We start from the raw sequence: 13070 nt of genomic DNA on the forward strand, positions 1-13070 counted from the left end.
TAATTAATCAAGCAACATTGTGTAATAGAGCTTGAAAATCGTGGTTTTAGCCCATAATGCTATAATAAAACCTTGAAAATGGGTATGCTTTTCCTAAAGAAAAACTTCCTTCACAAACCTCATAAAATTAATAAGCCATAAAAAATAAGTTATAAACACATATTACAAAATATTTTGAGGATATAATTTCAATGTATAGATGCCAGCTATTTCTTTAACCAACAAATGACATGTCGGTAAAAGGTATATCTTGTAGCCAGTTGAAACTGTTTACATTTACTTTTTTTCTCTGTTTATTGAAAATTTAACCCAGTATGATAATGACTCTAAACCAAAATCAGGATACAGTTTATAAATAATTCCCCACAGGATTTTTTTCTCTTCTTAAGGGGACACATAATAATAATAATAATAATAATAATAATAATAATAATAATGGCCTTTCCAGTTGACAGCTGCCTTGTATCCAGGTGGTGACTCATTAATCAAAACTGCTTTGATCTCATACCCCTTCCCTCTCAAAACAAAGCCTCTGAATTCCTCATATCAGGAGAAAAGAGCAACTGCAGGATTTTATAGTTTTCACTGCTACAGCACGGACTTGAGGCACAGCATCTGTATGTGCTTTTGTCACTCACTATCTCTAAGGCTCCTCAATGTCATATTCTTTGAGTATCACACTGATAACAGCAACCTTCCTGCGCTCCCCACGTATCTTACCCCCCACTTTCTCCAGCTCAAGTACTGCAGAGCCCACTTACCACGGCTTCACTTGCTCTTTTGTTTAGTCGTCCATCATTTTTTTAGTGTACTTTATACATAATTTACCTGTTTATTATGTGAATTACTTATTATCTTTCTCTACCTCAAGAGTGTATGTTGCTTGAGGGTAGAGATCCTGTCTGTCCTTAACCGGTGTACCCCAAGTGCTGAGATCGGTGTCAAGCACCTAATGGACACTCAATAAATTTTTGATTAAATTAATCGATCTGCATAGCTGTAATTGACTTAGTTCCTTATCATACTCTAGTGCACAAATATGCTACAATTCATCTATCTGTTCTTCTATTGTAGGGCTTCGGGGCTATGTCAGGGTTTGTTCTGTAATAAACAGGGTAGTTATAAACACTCTTATGTAAATTTCCTGGTATAGATTTATAAGAGTTTCTCTTTGGTTTATAATTGGGAGTAGAATCAGAGATTTTTGAGCATGTCCACATTCTAAATAAAAATGTAATACTACATTTTTTCCCCCAAGGTGTTGTATTTTGTCCTCCTAACTGAAGTATTTATGAGATTCATTGACCTTTCAGAAAACCAAATTTTGGCTTTGTTAACTTTCCCACATTTGTTTTCTATTTCATTGATTTGTTTTTATTATTTCTTTTTTTCTACTTACTTAATTTTCTTATTTTTCCATAATCTTAGGTGGAGAGTAAGATAATTGATTTAAATTGTTAAACTTTAAAATCATAGGCATTGAAAGCTAGAAAATTACCTCTAAGGACTGCTTTAGTGATATCTCATAAATTTTGATATGTTGTGTTTTAATTAGCATTCTTTTGAAAATATTTTTAAATTTCTCTTTCTGTGAGTTTTATCATTGAATTATTTAGAATTGTATTGTTTTGAGTTCAAGTATTTGGAGGTTTTCTAAATGTCTTTTATTACTATTGACATTTAATTTAATTCCATTGTTGTTAGAGAATGTACTCTGTAAGATTTCGAACTTCTGAAAATTATTGAAATTTATTTTATTTTTTTTTAATTTTTTATTTATTTATGATAGTCACAGAGAGAGAGAGAGAGAGAGGCAGAGACACAGGCAGAGGGAGAAGCAGGCTCCATGCACCGGGAGCCCGATGTGGGACTCGATCCTGGGTCTCCAGGATCACGCCCTGGGCCAAAGGCAGGCGCCAAACCGCTGTGCCACCCAGGGATCCCTGAAATTTATTTTATAGCCCTGCATATGATTTATCTCAATGACTGTTCCCAAGGTACTTGAGAAGAATGTGTGTTCAGCATTTATTGGATAGTGTTCTAGAATTCTAGAATTGATGATATATATCCTAAAATCATTGCTAAGATTCATATTATGTCTATACATTATGTATTTGAGTGATCCTCTGTGCCCCTCCTTCACACCCTTAGTTTTCTCCTCCACTCCCAGTGGCCCAGATCTGGAGTTCACAGTTGCACATTTCACACATATTACTTTACACTTCTCATTCATACATCACACTTCACAAATGTCAGAACCTTATGACAGTGTAATTCCATTCATCTGGCCCAACTCCATCTTTTGTATTACTGTTGTATATGTTTCCTTTAAATGCATTACAAAGCCTCACTTTAAAATGTATCTGCTTTTGACCTAGATGGTTAGCTGTTTTGAAGAAAACAGAGAATTGTCTTTTATGTTTTCTCAAATATTTGCCATTTCTGGAGCTTTCTGTTCTTTCCTACATCTTGAATAACATCAATTCCCTTTATATTGTAGAATTAGTATATTTTTCTATCCTCTCCAACTTTCAAGTGTCATTTCACACAAAATACAAGATTATAAATGATTCTGTTATTGTGTGCATATATGTCAAATAAAAATAAGTACAAATAAACACATACATACATTTTTACTTTTGAACATTTTCTTTGGACTCAACAAAGTATGTCGATACATTTCAATTATTTCTTGCAACATTTATCTGAAGTTACATTTACTACCCTGCATCATCTTCAGAAATAAGGAAATTGAGGGTCAGGGAGATTAAATTTTTAACAATTACTTTATAAGCCATTAAAGCTTGTTGTGTATTTTTACTTTTTAATTAGCATCCATCTTCCCTAACCCAATACTCTTCAATAGTATAGTGCTTACTTAGCTCACTGTTGGGAACCTCCTAGGTAGATCTTCAAAAATGATAATGAATACATAGAAGAGTGAATCCAAGATTTTGATATAGATATAGATATAGGTACAGACATAGATATAGGATTAAGAGATATAGGTATAGATATAGATAGATATAGATATAGATAGATGCTGGATTGAAAATGCAATTAGAGTACATTTTTTCCCACCCCCTGCCCCTGCCTCTGGCAACCACCAATCTGTTCTCTATATCTATGAGCTTGTTTTGCTTGTTTGTTTGTTTTTTGGGGGGATGGGGGTTGTTTATTTCTTTTTCTTTTTAGATTTCACATATAAAGCAGATAATATGTCATCTGCCTTTCTATGACTTATTTTACTTAGCATAATGCCTTTGACATCCATCCACTTTCGCAAATGGCAAGATTTCATTCTTTTTTATGGTTGAGTAATATTCCATTGTATGAATTATACACGTATACACATTATATATATATGCACATATATATACCCGTAATATATGCATAGCACAATTTCTTTATCCACTTATCGATGGACACTTAGGTTGTTTCCACATCTTGACTATCATAAATAATGCTGCAATGAATAGTGGTGCTTGTATCTTTTTGAGTTAGTGTTCTCATTTTCTTCAGATAAATACTCAAAAGTGGAATTGCTGGCTCATATGGTAGTTCTATTTTTTAAGTTTTTGAGGCACATTCCATACCGCTTTCCACAGTGGCTACAACCAGTTTACGTTTAGCCAAAGCTGGAGGCATCATGCTCCCTGAATTCAAACTATATTCCAAAGCTATAGTAATGAAAACAATTGACATAAAACAGACACATAGATCAAAGGAACAGCATAGAGATCCCAGACATAACCCCATGTATATATGGTCAATTAACTTACAACAAAGCATCTAAGAATATGCAATGGGGAGAGAAGTCTCTTCAATAAACAGTGTTAAGAATTAGTATTCTTTAATAGTCCAAGTGTGTTGGTGATATTTTCTCTCAGATTTTGTTTATCTGAAAAAACATATGTTTTCTCCTTCCTTTTTGAAAGTTCCTTAAAAATTTAAGGCCAAAGTAATTTTTCTTTGAGCACTTTAAATATGTCATTCCATTGTCCTCTTGCCACCATGTTTCTTTTGTGAAGTTAGCCATTATTTATCTTACTGTACCTGTTTGCAATCCACCTTTTTGTTTTTTCCGCACCTCTGACTGCTTTCAGGATGCTCTCCTGGTTTTTCTGTCTTGTGACTTTCACATGTCTAGGTGTATACATGTGCTTCTCTTTGCATTTATCTTACTTTGATTTTGCTTAACTGGGATTTATAAGCCAAGGCTTTGCACTACTTGGAAATTTTTCAGCTATAATTTCCCAATTAACTTTTCTGGCCCATTGTCATTCTTCTTTCATTCTTGTTTTTATCTTTTATTGAAGTATATTGATATGCAATATTATATTGGCCTCAGGTGTATAACATAGTGGTTTGACAATTATATACATTTATGCAATTCTCACCAGAGAAGTGTAATTAACATCTCTTCTTTCATTATTTAATGCCAGTTACATGAATGATAACATATCACCCAGATCACTGGGGCTCTGGTAATGTTTACACCTTTACTCTTTGTTCTTCAAATCGGATGCCCACTTTTGCTGTCTTTAATCTGCCCTTAAGCTTATTCAGTATTTTTTTTTAATTCAGCTACTGTAGAATAGAATTCCCATTTAAATGTTTGTTACATTTCTATTTCTATTTGTTATATTTCTTGCTACTGAGATTCCTTAACTCTTTACTCATTAAGGCTCTTTCCCTTTAAGTCCTTGAACATGTTTATAATATTTGTTTCAAACACTTTATCTAGTAATTAAAACACCTAGGCTTTCTCAAGATCAGTTTTTATTGACTGCTGTTTTCTTTGCTGTTGGTCATATTTTCCTGTTTCTTTGCATATCTCGTAACTTTTTATTGTATACTGAACATTGTAGATGATACATTGTAGGGGCCTTACAGTATGTTAAATTCCTCTGAGAAATGTTTTTTTGTTGTTGTTGTTGTTCTTATTTTGTTTGTTTGTTTGTTTGTTTGTTTGTTTGTTTACTATCAGCAAGTTCAGTTATATCCAATCACCTTGCATTTGTCCAGGCCTGGTTTTATACTCTGTGAAGGTGGATTCGTGAAAATTCCAAAATGATTCCCAAAACCCTTTGCATTGGCTATTCTCAAATTCTGAACTCTGTTTCCCCTCTGTTTTGTCCAAGCTTGGTTTTAAGCTCTGATGGTATAGGTCCAGAGCAGTTCTTACTTTAGAACATGGCCCTTGCACTTAAGTTGTGGTTGTTCTGCTGTCTCCGTTTTATTCCTGGAGTATTTCTGAGGTTTCTTCATTCTACTTGGGCTGGAATTTCAGCTCTCAGCTCTGATCAATCGTTAATATCTTTATTCTCCCAATCTCATAGCCACTGGTCTTTGGTAAGCCTTGCTAGGTCTTTCATTGCATGTGCCCGGCCTATTCCTTGGCCAAGGACCTGTAGGAAACCCCCAAACAGATTTTGGGATCCTTTCTAATGTGTCTTCTCTCCAATATCCTGCAGATTCCAGCTGTTTTGACAGCCTCAAATGCTGAAATCTGCCTCTGCAAATCGGTGAAACCGATGTGCTTTGCTTGTGCTCTATCTCCTTATGCTATGATCAGGAAATTGGCTTCAGAGAGCTGCAGTGAACCTGGGCCCATGTCAAGTGTTCATTTCTTTAAGGAATCACAGTCATGTGCTAAGTCTTGCCCAAAGCCTGGAAAATATTGCTTCACGTATTTTGTCCAGTTGTTAAGGTAGGAGGGCTAGTCTAGCACTAACCATTCTATCATGGCATGAAGCAGAAGTTCACATTGATATTTGAATTTTCATTTTGTCTCAAAACTCTGCTAAACTTTTTTTTAATTGTCTACATCATTTTATTTTTTTACACAATCATTTTGTAAATAATGACCATTTTTTCTTTTCAATATTTATCAGTTCTTTCTCAGGCTTTCTTGTCTTTCTCATATTCTCAAAGGGAAAGCTTTACACATTTTTGATGTGGGGAACAAAGGAAAAAGAAAAAAAATAAATTTCCTTACAACAAGTCCTTGAGACAGGCAGAGTGACCTTCCTTGAGGAAGTCAACTGCCTCAATGCTAATACTTTAGCTTAACATTAGCCTGACCTTCAGGACCCAGTAAGTCTCATTTAACATGAAAAATTCCTTTGGAAGCTTTCTTTATTTGTACCCTCCAAAATATATGTTAGCAATCATTCTTCAAACATATGGCCCACTGGTATGCAACTGAAAGGTCTCATGACTAAGATTTTATTAGTCGGTAGTAAATGCTTTGCCTAACAACAGATAGCCCCTCAAGATCTTGGAAACCTTGCTTCCAAATTCCATAGAGACTTACACTATCCCTAAAACCCTTCCAACTTGGAAGTATATAATTAGCCACTCCTTCCAACCCCAAAGCAGCTCCTTCTGCCCATTCATCATGCCCCCATACCTTAAAAAAACAAAAACAAAAACAAAAAAAAAACACTTCTTTGCACTGAATTCTTTCTTGACCATTCACTCTGAACCCTAACATTTTCACATCAGTTTTATCATTAAGTATTTCTTAGCCATGAATTTTTTTGTCGTTGTTGTTGGTATTCTCTACCAAGTTCAGGGAGTTCCCTTTTGCATCTAGCTTTCAAAGAATTTTTCTTTTGGTTTCAAGTGCATATTGGCTTTATCAAATATATGTTTTCATCCTTTGAAATCATCATAACGTTTTTCCACTTTTCCTATTGGTGTAATGAATTATATAATTTTCAATGTTGAAGTTAACCCCAGGGCCTTTCACACTATCTGACCAGGTGCAGTTGAAGCCCTGGCTATTGGCCTGGGTAAACATTGGGAGCCAGAAACTTTCTTCATCCTTTGGCATCATGTCACATGATATGACCCCAACCAGGATGGTGACAACACTATCTTCTCTACTTGGGCCAAAGAGAGAAGGAAGTGAACGAAGAGGATGGATAAGGCCAGTCCCACTACGTGTTAGGCCAAGCAGTCCTTTAAAACCCAACACTTCCCCCTAATTTTTACTGAGCTCCGGAATATACCACTCAAGGCCAGAGTAATGGCATGAGAACTATATGGGCCCACAGGACCCCATGCTCAGAAAGGCCCTGTGCTTGCTCAATGCTCTACTGTTGCCATCAAGAAATTCTTAATAATTTTATCTTTGAACTTTTCTTTTGTAAAGGGAGTCTAATTGGATAATGGAGGATGTGCATGAACAGAGGAGATATACATGGTATGCATTTTGCAACCATTCCTTGGCGTCCCATTGCATGTAGAGTTCAGGATGCCCCGTGAGCCCATAATTCTGGCAGATGGTGACGTGTGAGAGTTCAGCATGACACAAAATACAAGGTAAGTGTGTTATGAAAGTCACTGGTAATATCAGTTGAATATTGGCAGAATGTACACATATAAAGAAGAGAAATAGGGATCCCTGGGTGGCGCAGCGGTTTGGCGCCTGCCTTTGGCCCAGGGCGCGATCCTGGAGACCCGGGATCGAATCCCACGTCGGGCTCCCGGTGCATGGAGCCTGCTTCTCCCTCTGCCTGTGTCTCTGCCTCTCTCTCTCTCTCTCTCTCTCTGTGACTATCATAAATAAAAATTTAAAAAAAAAAAAAAAGAAGTGAAATAAGAATAGTTGAGTTAGTTTTGTGTGGTGTGACTACTGTTTTAGCAAGAACAAAATGCATATGCATGTATGAGCTGTGACATATGAATTGTATAATTTCAGTTCTTCTGCATATCAGCAACTGACCAAGGAGACCTGGTTGTATAACATGTATTGTCCCAGGTGGTCTGCTCTTATGGCCTCCTTGATTTCTGCTGATAGGAAATTATATTATTTTACATATTACTATATTTAAAACAATATACATACACTTCTCAGGCTTTTTGTTATTGTCATGCATTTTATTTCTATGTATGTTATGAACTCAGCACTATGTTATTATTTTTCTTTTAATAATTTTCCTTTAGAAATATTTTTAAAATATGAAAAAGCTAGTTTATCTTTACCTACATATTTATAATTCGTAGTGCTGTTTACTTCTTTGCGTGCATGCATATTTCACTGGGTATTATTTTCTTTCTGCTTGAAGGACTTCCTTGAACATTTCTTATGATGCCTGTAGTGGTGAATCCTTTTGTATGACTGAATAAGCCTTTATCTTGTCTTAAGTTTTTAAGACTTTGTTGCTGGGTATAGAAGTCCAGGTTGGTGGTTTTCATTTCAGCATTTCAAGGATATTACTCCACTTTCTTCTGCCTTGCAGTTATTTCCGACAAGAAGTCTGCTATCTGCTATCATTTTATATTTATTCTTCTATAACTAATGATTCTTTTCTCTCCAGATGCATTTAAAATTTTCCCTTTTTCAGTCCCTTTAAGCAATTTGATTATAATATAGATTTCTTCATGCTTCTTATGTTTGGGGTTTGTTGAGTATCTTGGACCTACGTGGTTTTGATTTTTGTTAAATTTGGAAATTTTTCAGTCATTGCTTCAAATATTTTTTCTATCCTCCTACTCCTCCTTCTCCTTCAAGGACTCCAAACACATACACATTAGGCTACTTGACCTGTTCATATTTTTTTCTCTGTATATACTTTTGATAGTTTGTATTGCTCCATTGCATTATTTTCAAGTCATTCATATTTTTTGTTGTTGATCCCATCCAGTGTATTTTTCATGTAAGGAATTTCTTGCTATACCTAGAAGTTCAATTTGCTAACTTTTTCTGTATCATTCGTTCCTTTCCCTAACAAATACCTCTTTTCCTCTGCTTTCTCTAGCATTTAGAAGATAAATTATAACCATTTCATCATTCTTATATGCTTATTTTATCATCTGTGTCACCTCTGGGTCTGTTACTATTGACTGATCTTTTGTTTTCATCATATGAATCATATATTCCTATTTCTTTGAATGCCTGGCAACTTTTTAAATTGAATGCCAAGTATTTTGAACTTTGCCTTCTTGAATGCTAGAAATGTTTGTATTTCTGAAATATTTTTGAGCTGTTTTCTTGAATACAGTTGTTACTTAGAAATAGTTTAATCGTTTTCAGGCTTGCTTTGCAGAAGCTGAGCAGACTTTAGTCTATTAATCTTTCTCCACTAATAACCCCAAATTTGTGTTTATTCCAAACAATGCCCTTTGAATTATGATGCATTTCCACTTTGCCTGGTGGAACATAAACTATTAATGACTGTGTTAGCCCCATAGATTGTTCCCTCTGCCTCTTTCAAGTAGTTCTTTCTCAAATTCAGGTTGTCTCTTGTCACACACTCACTGACAGGTACTCAGCTGAAATTTGAAAAGGGAACTTCTATGTCAATACAGAACTCTCACTCTGCAGGTTTCCGAGGTCTGAGATTCCTTCCTGTGAACTGTAGTTGCCTTGGCCCTACCAGATACCCAACTCATCATCTTGACTGAGGAGTACCAGCAGCCTCCGGCTGGGTCTCCTCTCCCTACACTGTAGCCTAGGAACTGTCCAAGCAGTAAACTAGGGCATTCAGAGCCCTGGCCTCAAAATTTTTCATCTTAGTGGGGATCAATGTCCTATGCTGCCTAATGTCCACCATTGTATTTGTATTTGATAGATACAGTTGAATTTATTTGTTTCAGGTGAAAATTAGCTCTGATATCTATTGCTTACTTATAACAGACAGCAGAAATTCTGAGGTACTCAATTGTACTTGAAAATAAATTATCAGAACCTTTTGGTTGTAGGAGAAAGGTGCAATCTTTCAGAGAAGATTTGTATCACCCTAGTAAGCGCGTTAGGGCAGTAAGACTATAGAATCATTTAAAACCTAATTGAGGGGTGCCTGGGTGGCTCAGTCAGTTAAGCATCTGCCTTCAGCTTGGGTGATGATCTCAGGATCCTGGGATGGAGCCCCACATCAGGCTCCCTATTCAGTGGGAAGTATGCTTCTCCCTCTCTGTCAGTCCCTCTCCCCTACTTGTGTTCTCTCTCTCTCTCAAATAAATAAGGTCTTTAAAAAAATTGAATTGAAGCATAAGAATGTCAACTTTCGTCTGCACCTACATGTAAAGTCTAGCTTGTCGGTACAATTTCTCAGGGATTTTTTTTTTTCTTTTCTCTGCTTTGAAATGGCAACAACAGTTCTTTGAAGATAGAGGCATGAGTATATTTAACTTTGCTTCCTTCTTACACTGAGGTTCCCAATTCAGTGTTTGAGAGTTGCCTTGGATGGGTCCTGACTCCTAAAGGGTGTGAGAACCACCAAAAGTTTCTACCTTTGACATATAGTTTCTGGGCAAAAGCACTTTCAGTATTCCTGCTATTTGCTAAAATACAGCTGTTCCAATGAACTGTTACTGTTACACCACCACGAATCCAGTGGTATAAAATGATAATTTTATTAGGAGCAAAAATTCTGTGGGTCAGTAATTTGGACAGGACTCAACAGGAAGTGTCTGTTCCAAAGTATCTGAAGTCTCTCCTGGGAGTCTGAACTGCTAAGGAAGGATCTAAATGGCTAGTAGTTGGAATGGTCTAAGCCCTTCTATACAAATATCTGGTACCTGGGTCAGAAGTTTTGAAAGCTGCATTGCACTTAGCTGGAGCTGTTGATAGGAGGACCTATACAAAGCCTCGCGGTATGGCTTGGGATTCTCACAGCATGTTGAGGTCACATTGCAGATTTGTGGGGTGGAAGGAATTACTATACTCATCTTTGGAAAATCAGATTTGCCATACCTTCTCTTATATTTGTGGTTGTAAAATGCTTTAATCTTACTAACTCTTTGGATATATAGATATTTAAGCATTTTTCATTGTTTTTAGTTGTTTTAGGCATTAAGAATTAAGCAATGAATTCCAGAGGTCAATCTGGGTATTTAGGCTCAATCATATCACTAGATGTGGAGCTCTCAACTATTATATGTATTTTAAAATCAGTTTTTCAAATTCCATGAAAATCTTGTTGACATTTTGGTGGGCATTTCACTCACATTACTGATTTTTAGATGCCTTTTTAATATTGTGTTCTCATTTTTTAACATACGTATTACTAGTCTTTTTTATAGCTCATTAACTAAAATTTCATAATCTTCTCTATTCAGGTCATGCACATTTTTCTTTAGGTTTGTTTTTTGGAATATTATAGTTTTGTAGTTTTATGCATGGTATTTACTACACACTGCTATATTTTCTAATTATCTACTTCTGGTTTGTGGGAAAGCTATTGATTTTTGCCTATTGATCTTGTATCAAGCCATTCCACTTGCTGTTGCCAATTGTGCTTGCTAATTATCTTGAAATTTGGGATCATGTACAAATAGTAATGGACTATCTTGGAATTTGGCATCGTGTATGAATGACAGAGACATTTCTTCCTTTTCAAGTGATACTACTTTACTTTCATTATTCCAGTAACTAGGACCTCCAATATAATGTTGCAGAATAGGAACAATAGAGAGAATCTTCATCTTGCTATTAACTGTAATTTGAAATATTTTTAATATTTCACCATTGGAATATGGTGTTTCCTTAAATATCTGGTACTTTAAATTAAAGATATTCTATTCTAGATCTGTTTTGTTAAATGCTTTTATTATAAATGAATATTTATTTCTATTAAATGTTTATCATTACTCATTGAGATAAACAAATAACATTTTACTATCATTACATTTAATAGATACTCTAATATGGGAATATACTTTACCCTGAAGAAACACTAACTAGTTATGCCTTTTTAAAAATATTGCTTAATTTGACTTGTTAATATTTTATATGGTTTTCTGTCTATTTTATAAATATAAATGGCATGTTGTGAGATGTGTGTATGGTGTGTGTGTGTGTCTGTGTGTGTGTGTGGTGCTTGCTAGCATTGCTCACTTTTGGTAGCTACTGAGCACACTAGGTTAATAAATTGAGTTAGGAGCTTTATACCTTATTTTCTTTGCTTTGGAAATCTTTGCAGAAGAAGAGAGATAGTTTATTTTTGAATTCTTGCCAGAGCTCACTATCTAGGCAAAAATTTTCTGGGCTTGCAATTTCTTGTAAGGTTAAAGGTTTAATTCAATCGTTCTAATTCTTCTTGAATACACTTGGGAATTCACATTTTCCTTGAAACATATATACATTTTTTGTAGTTTTAAAATTTATGGCATATAATTTTGTACATTTTCTTATAATATTTTAAACTTTATTCAGTAACTTTGTCCATTTGAGTTCCTAATGGGTTTCTCCCTTTTTTCATGACCATAATTTCCAGTTAATTTTGTATTTTTCTCTCTAAAAATCTTGCTTTCTATTTCTGTTGATCAACTTTAGAATTTTTTTGTATTTTTCTATTTGTTATTTTATTAGTATGTTTTAATTTTCCTGACTTCTTTTTTTAAGCTTATGTTATTTTTGTTCTATATTTGTTACATATCTTTAGTGTTTATTGTTTTTAATAAAGAATTAAGATTCATAAATCTTTCTCTGACTTCTGTCATCAACACAAAGTATACATTTTGATAAGTAGTGGTTTTATTCTTTAAAAATAGTTTAAGATTTATATTTTTCTTAAATAATTATTAAAAAGCATTTTCTTTAATTGATAGGCTTGTAGATTTGGAAAGGGCTTGTAAGAGAGTTAATTTTTTGTGTTAATTTCTTATTTTCTTGTATCTTCAATGAATATGTCCTCTATGATACCAGTTTCTGGTGACTTTTTTGAGATGTGTTTTGTGGTTTAGTGCATAGTCAGTTGTTTTTTTTTCTTTTGGTGTCCCATTTGTGTTTAAACCCTCTATTGAATACAAACGTCTATAAAATTCTCTATGTATCTACTAGATCGAGTTTGCTAATTACGTTATACAAATATTTTATAACCTTCATTCTCTTCGTGGTGAATCTAGAATTAACATATATTATACCTTGCTTAAACTCTTAATTTTGTTTTTTTTGTTGTTGTTTCAAGGTTGGGTTGTTTTTGTTTTTGTTTTGTTGTTCTTTTTAGATTTTATTTATTCATGAGAGACACAGAGAGAGAGAGACAGAGACACAGGCAGAGGGAGAAGCTGGCTCCATGCAGGGAGCCTGATGTGGGACCATGACCCCAGGATCA

Source organism: Canis lupus, chromosome 29 (assembly GCF_003254725.2).
Source record: "Canis lupus dingo isolate Sandy chromosome 29, ASM325472v2, whole genome shotgun sequence".
Taxonomy (NCBI): domain Eukaryota; kingdom Metazoa; phylum Chordata; class Mammalia; order Carnivora; family Canidae; genus Canis; species Canis lupus.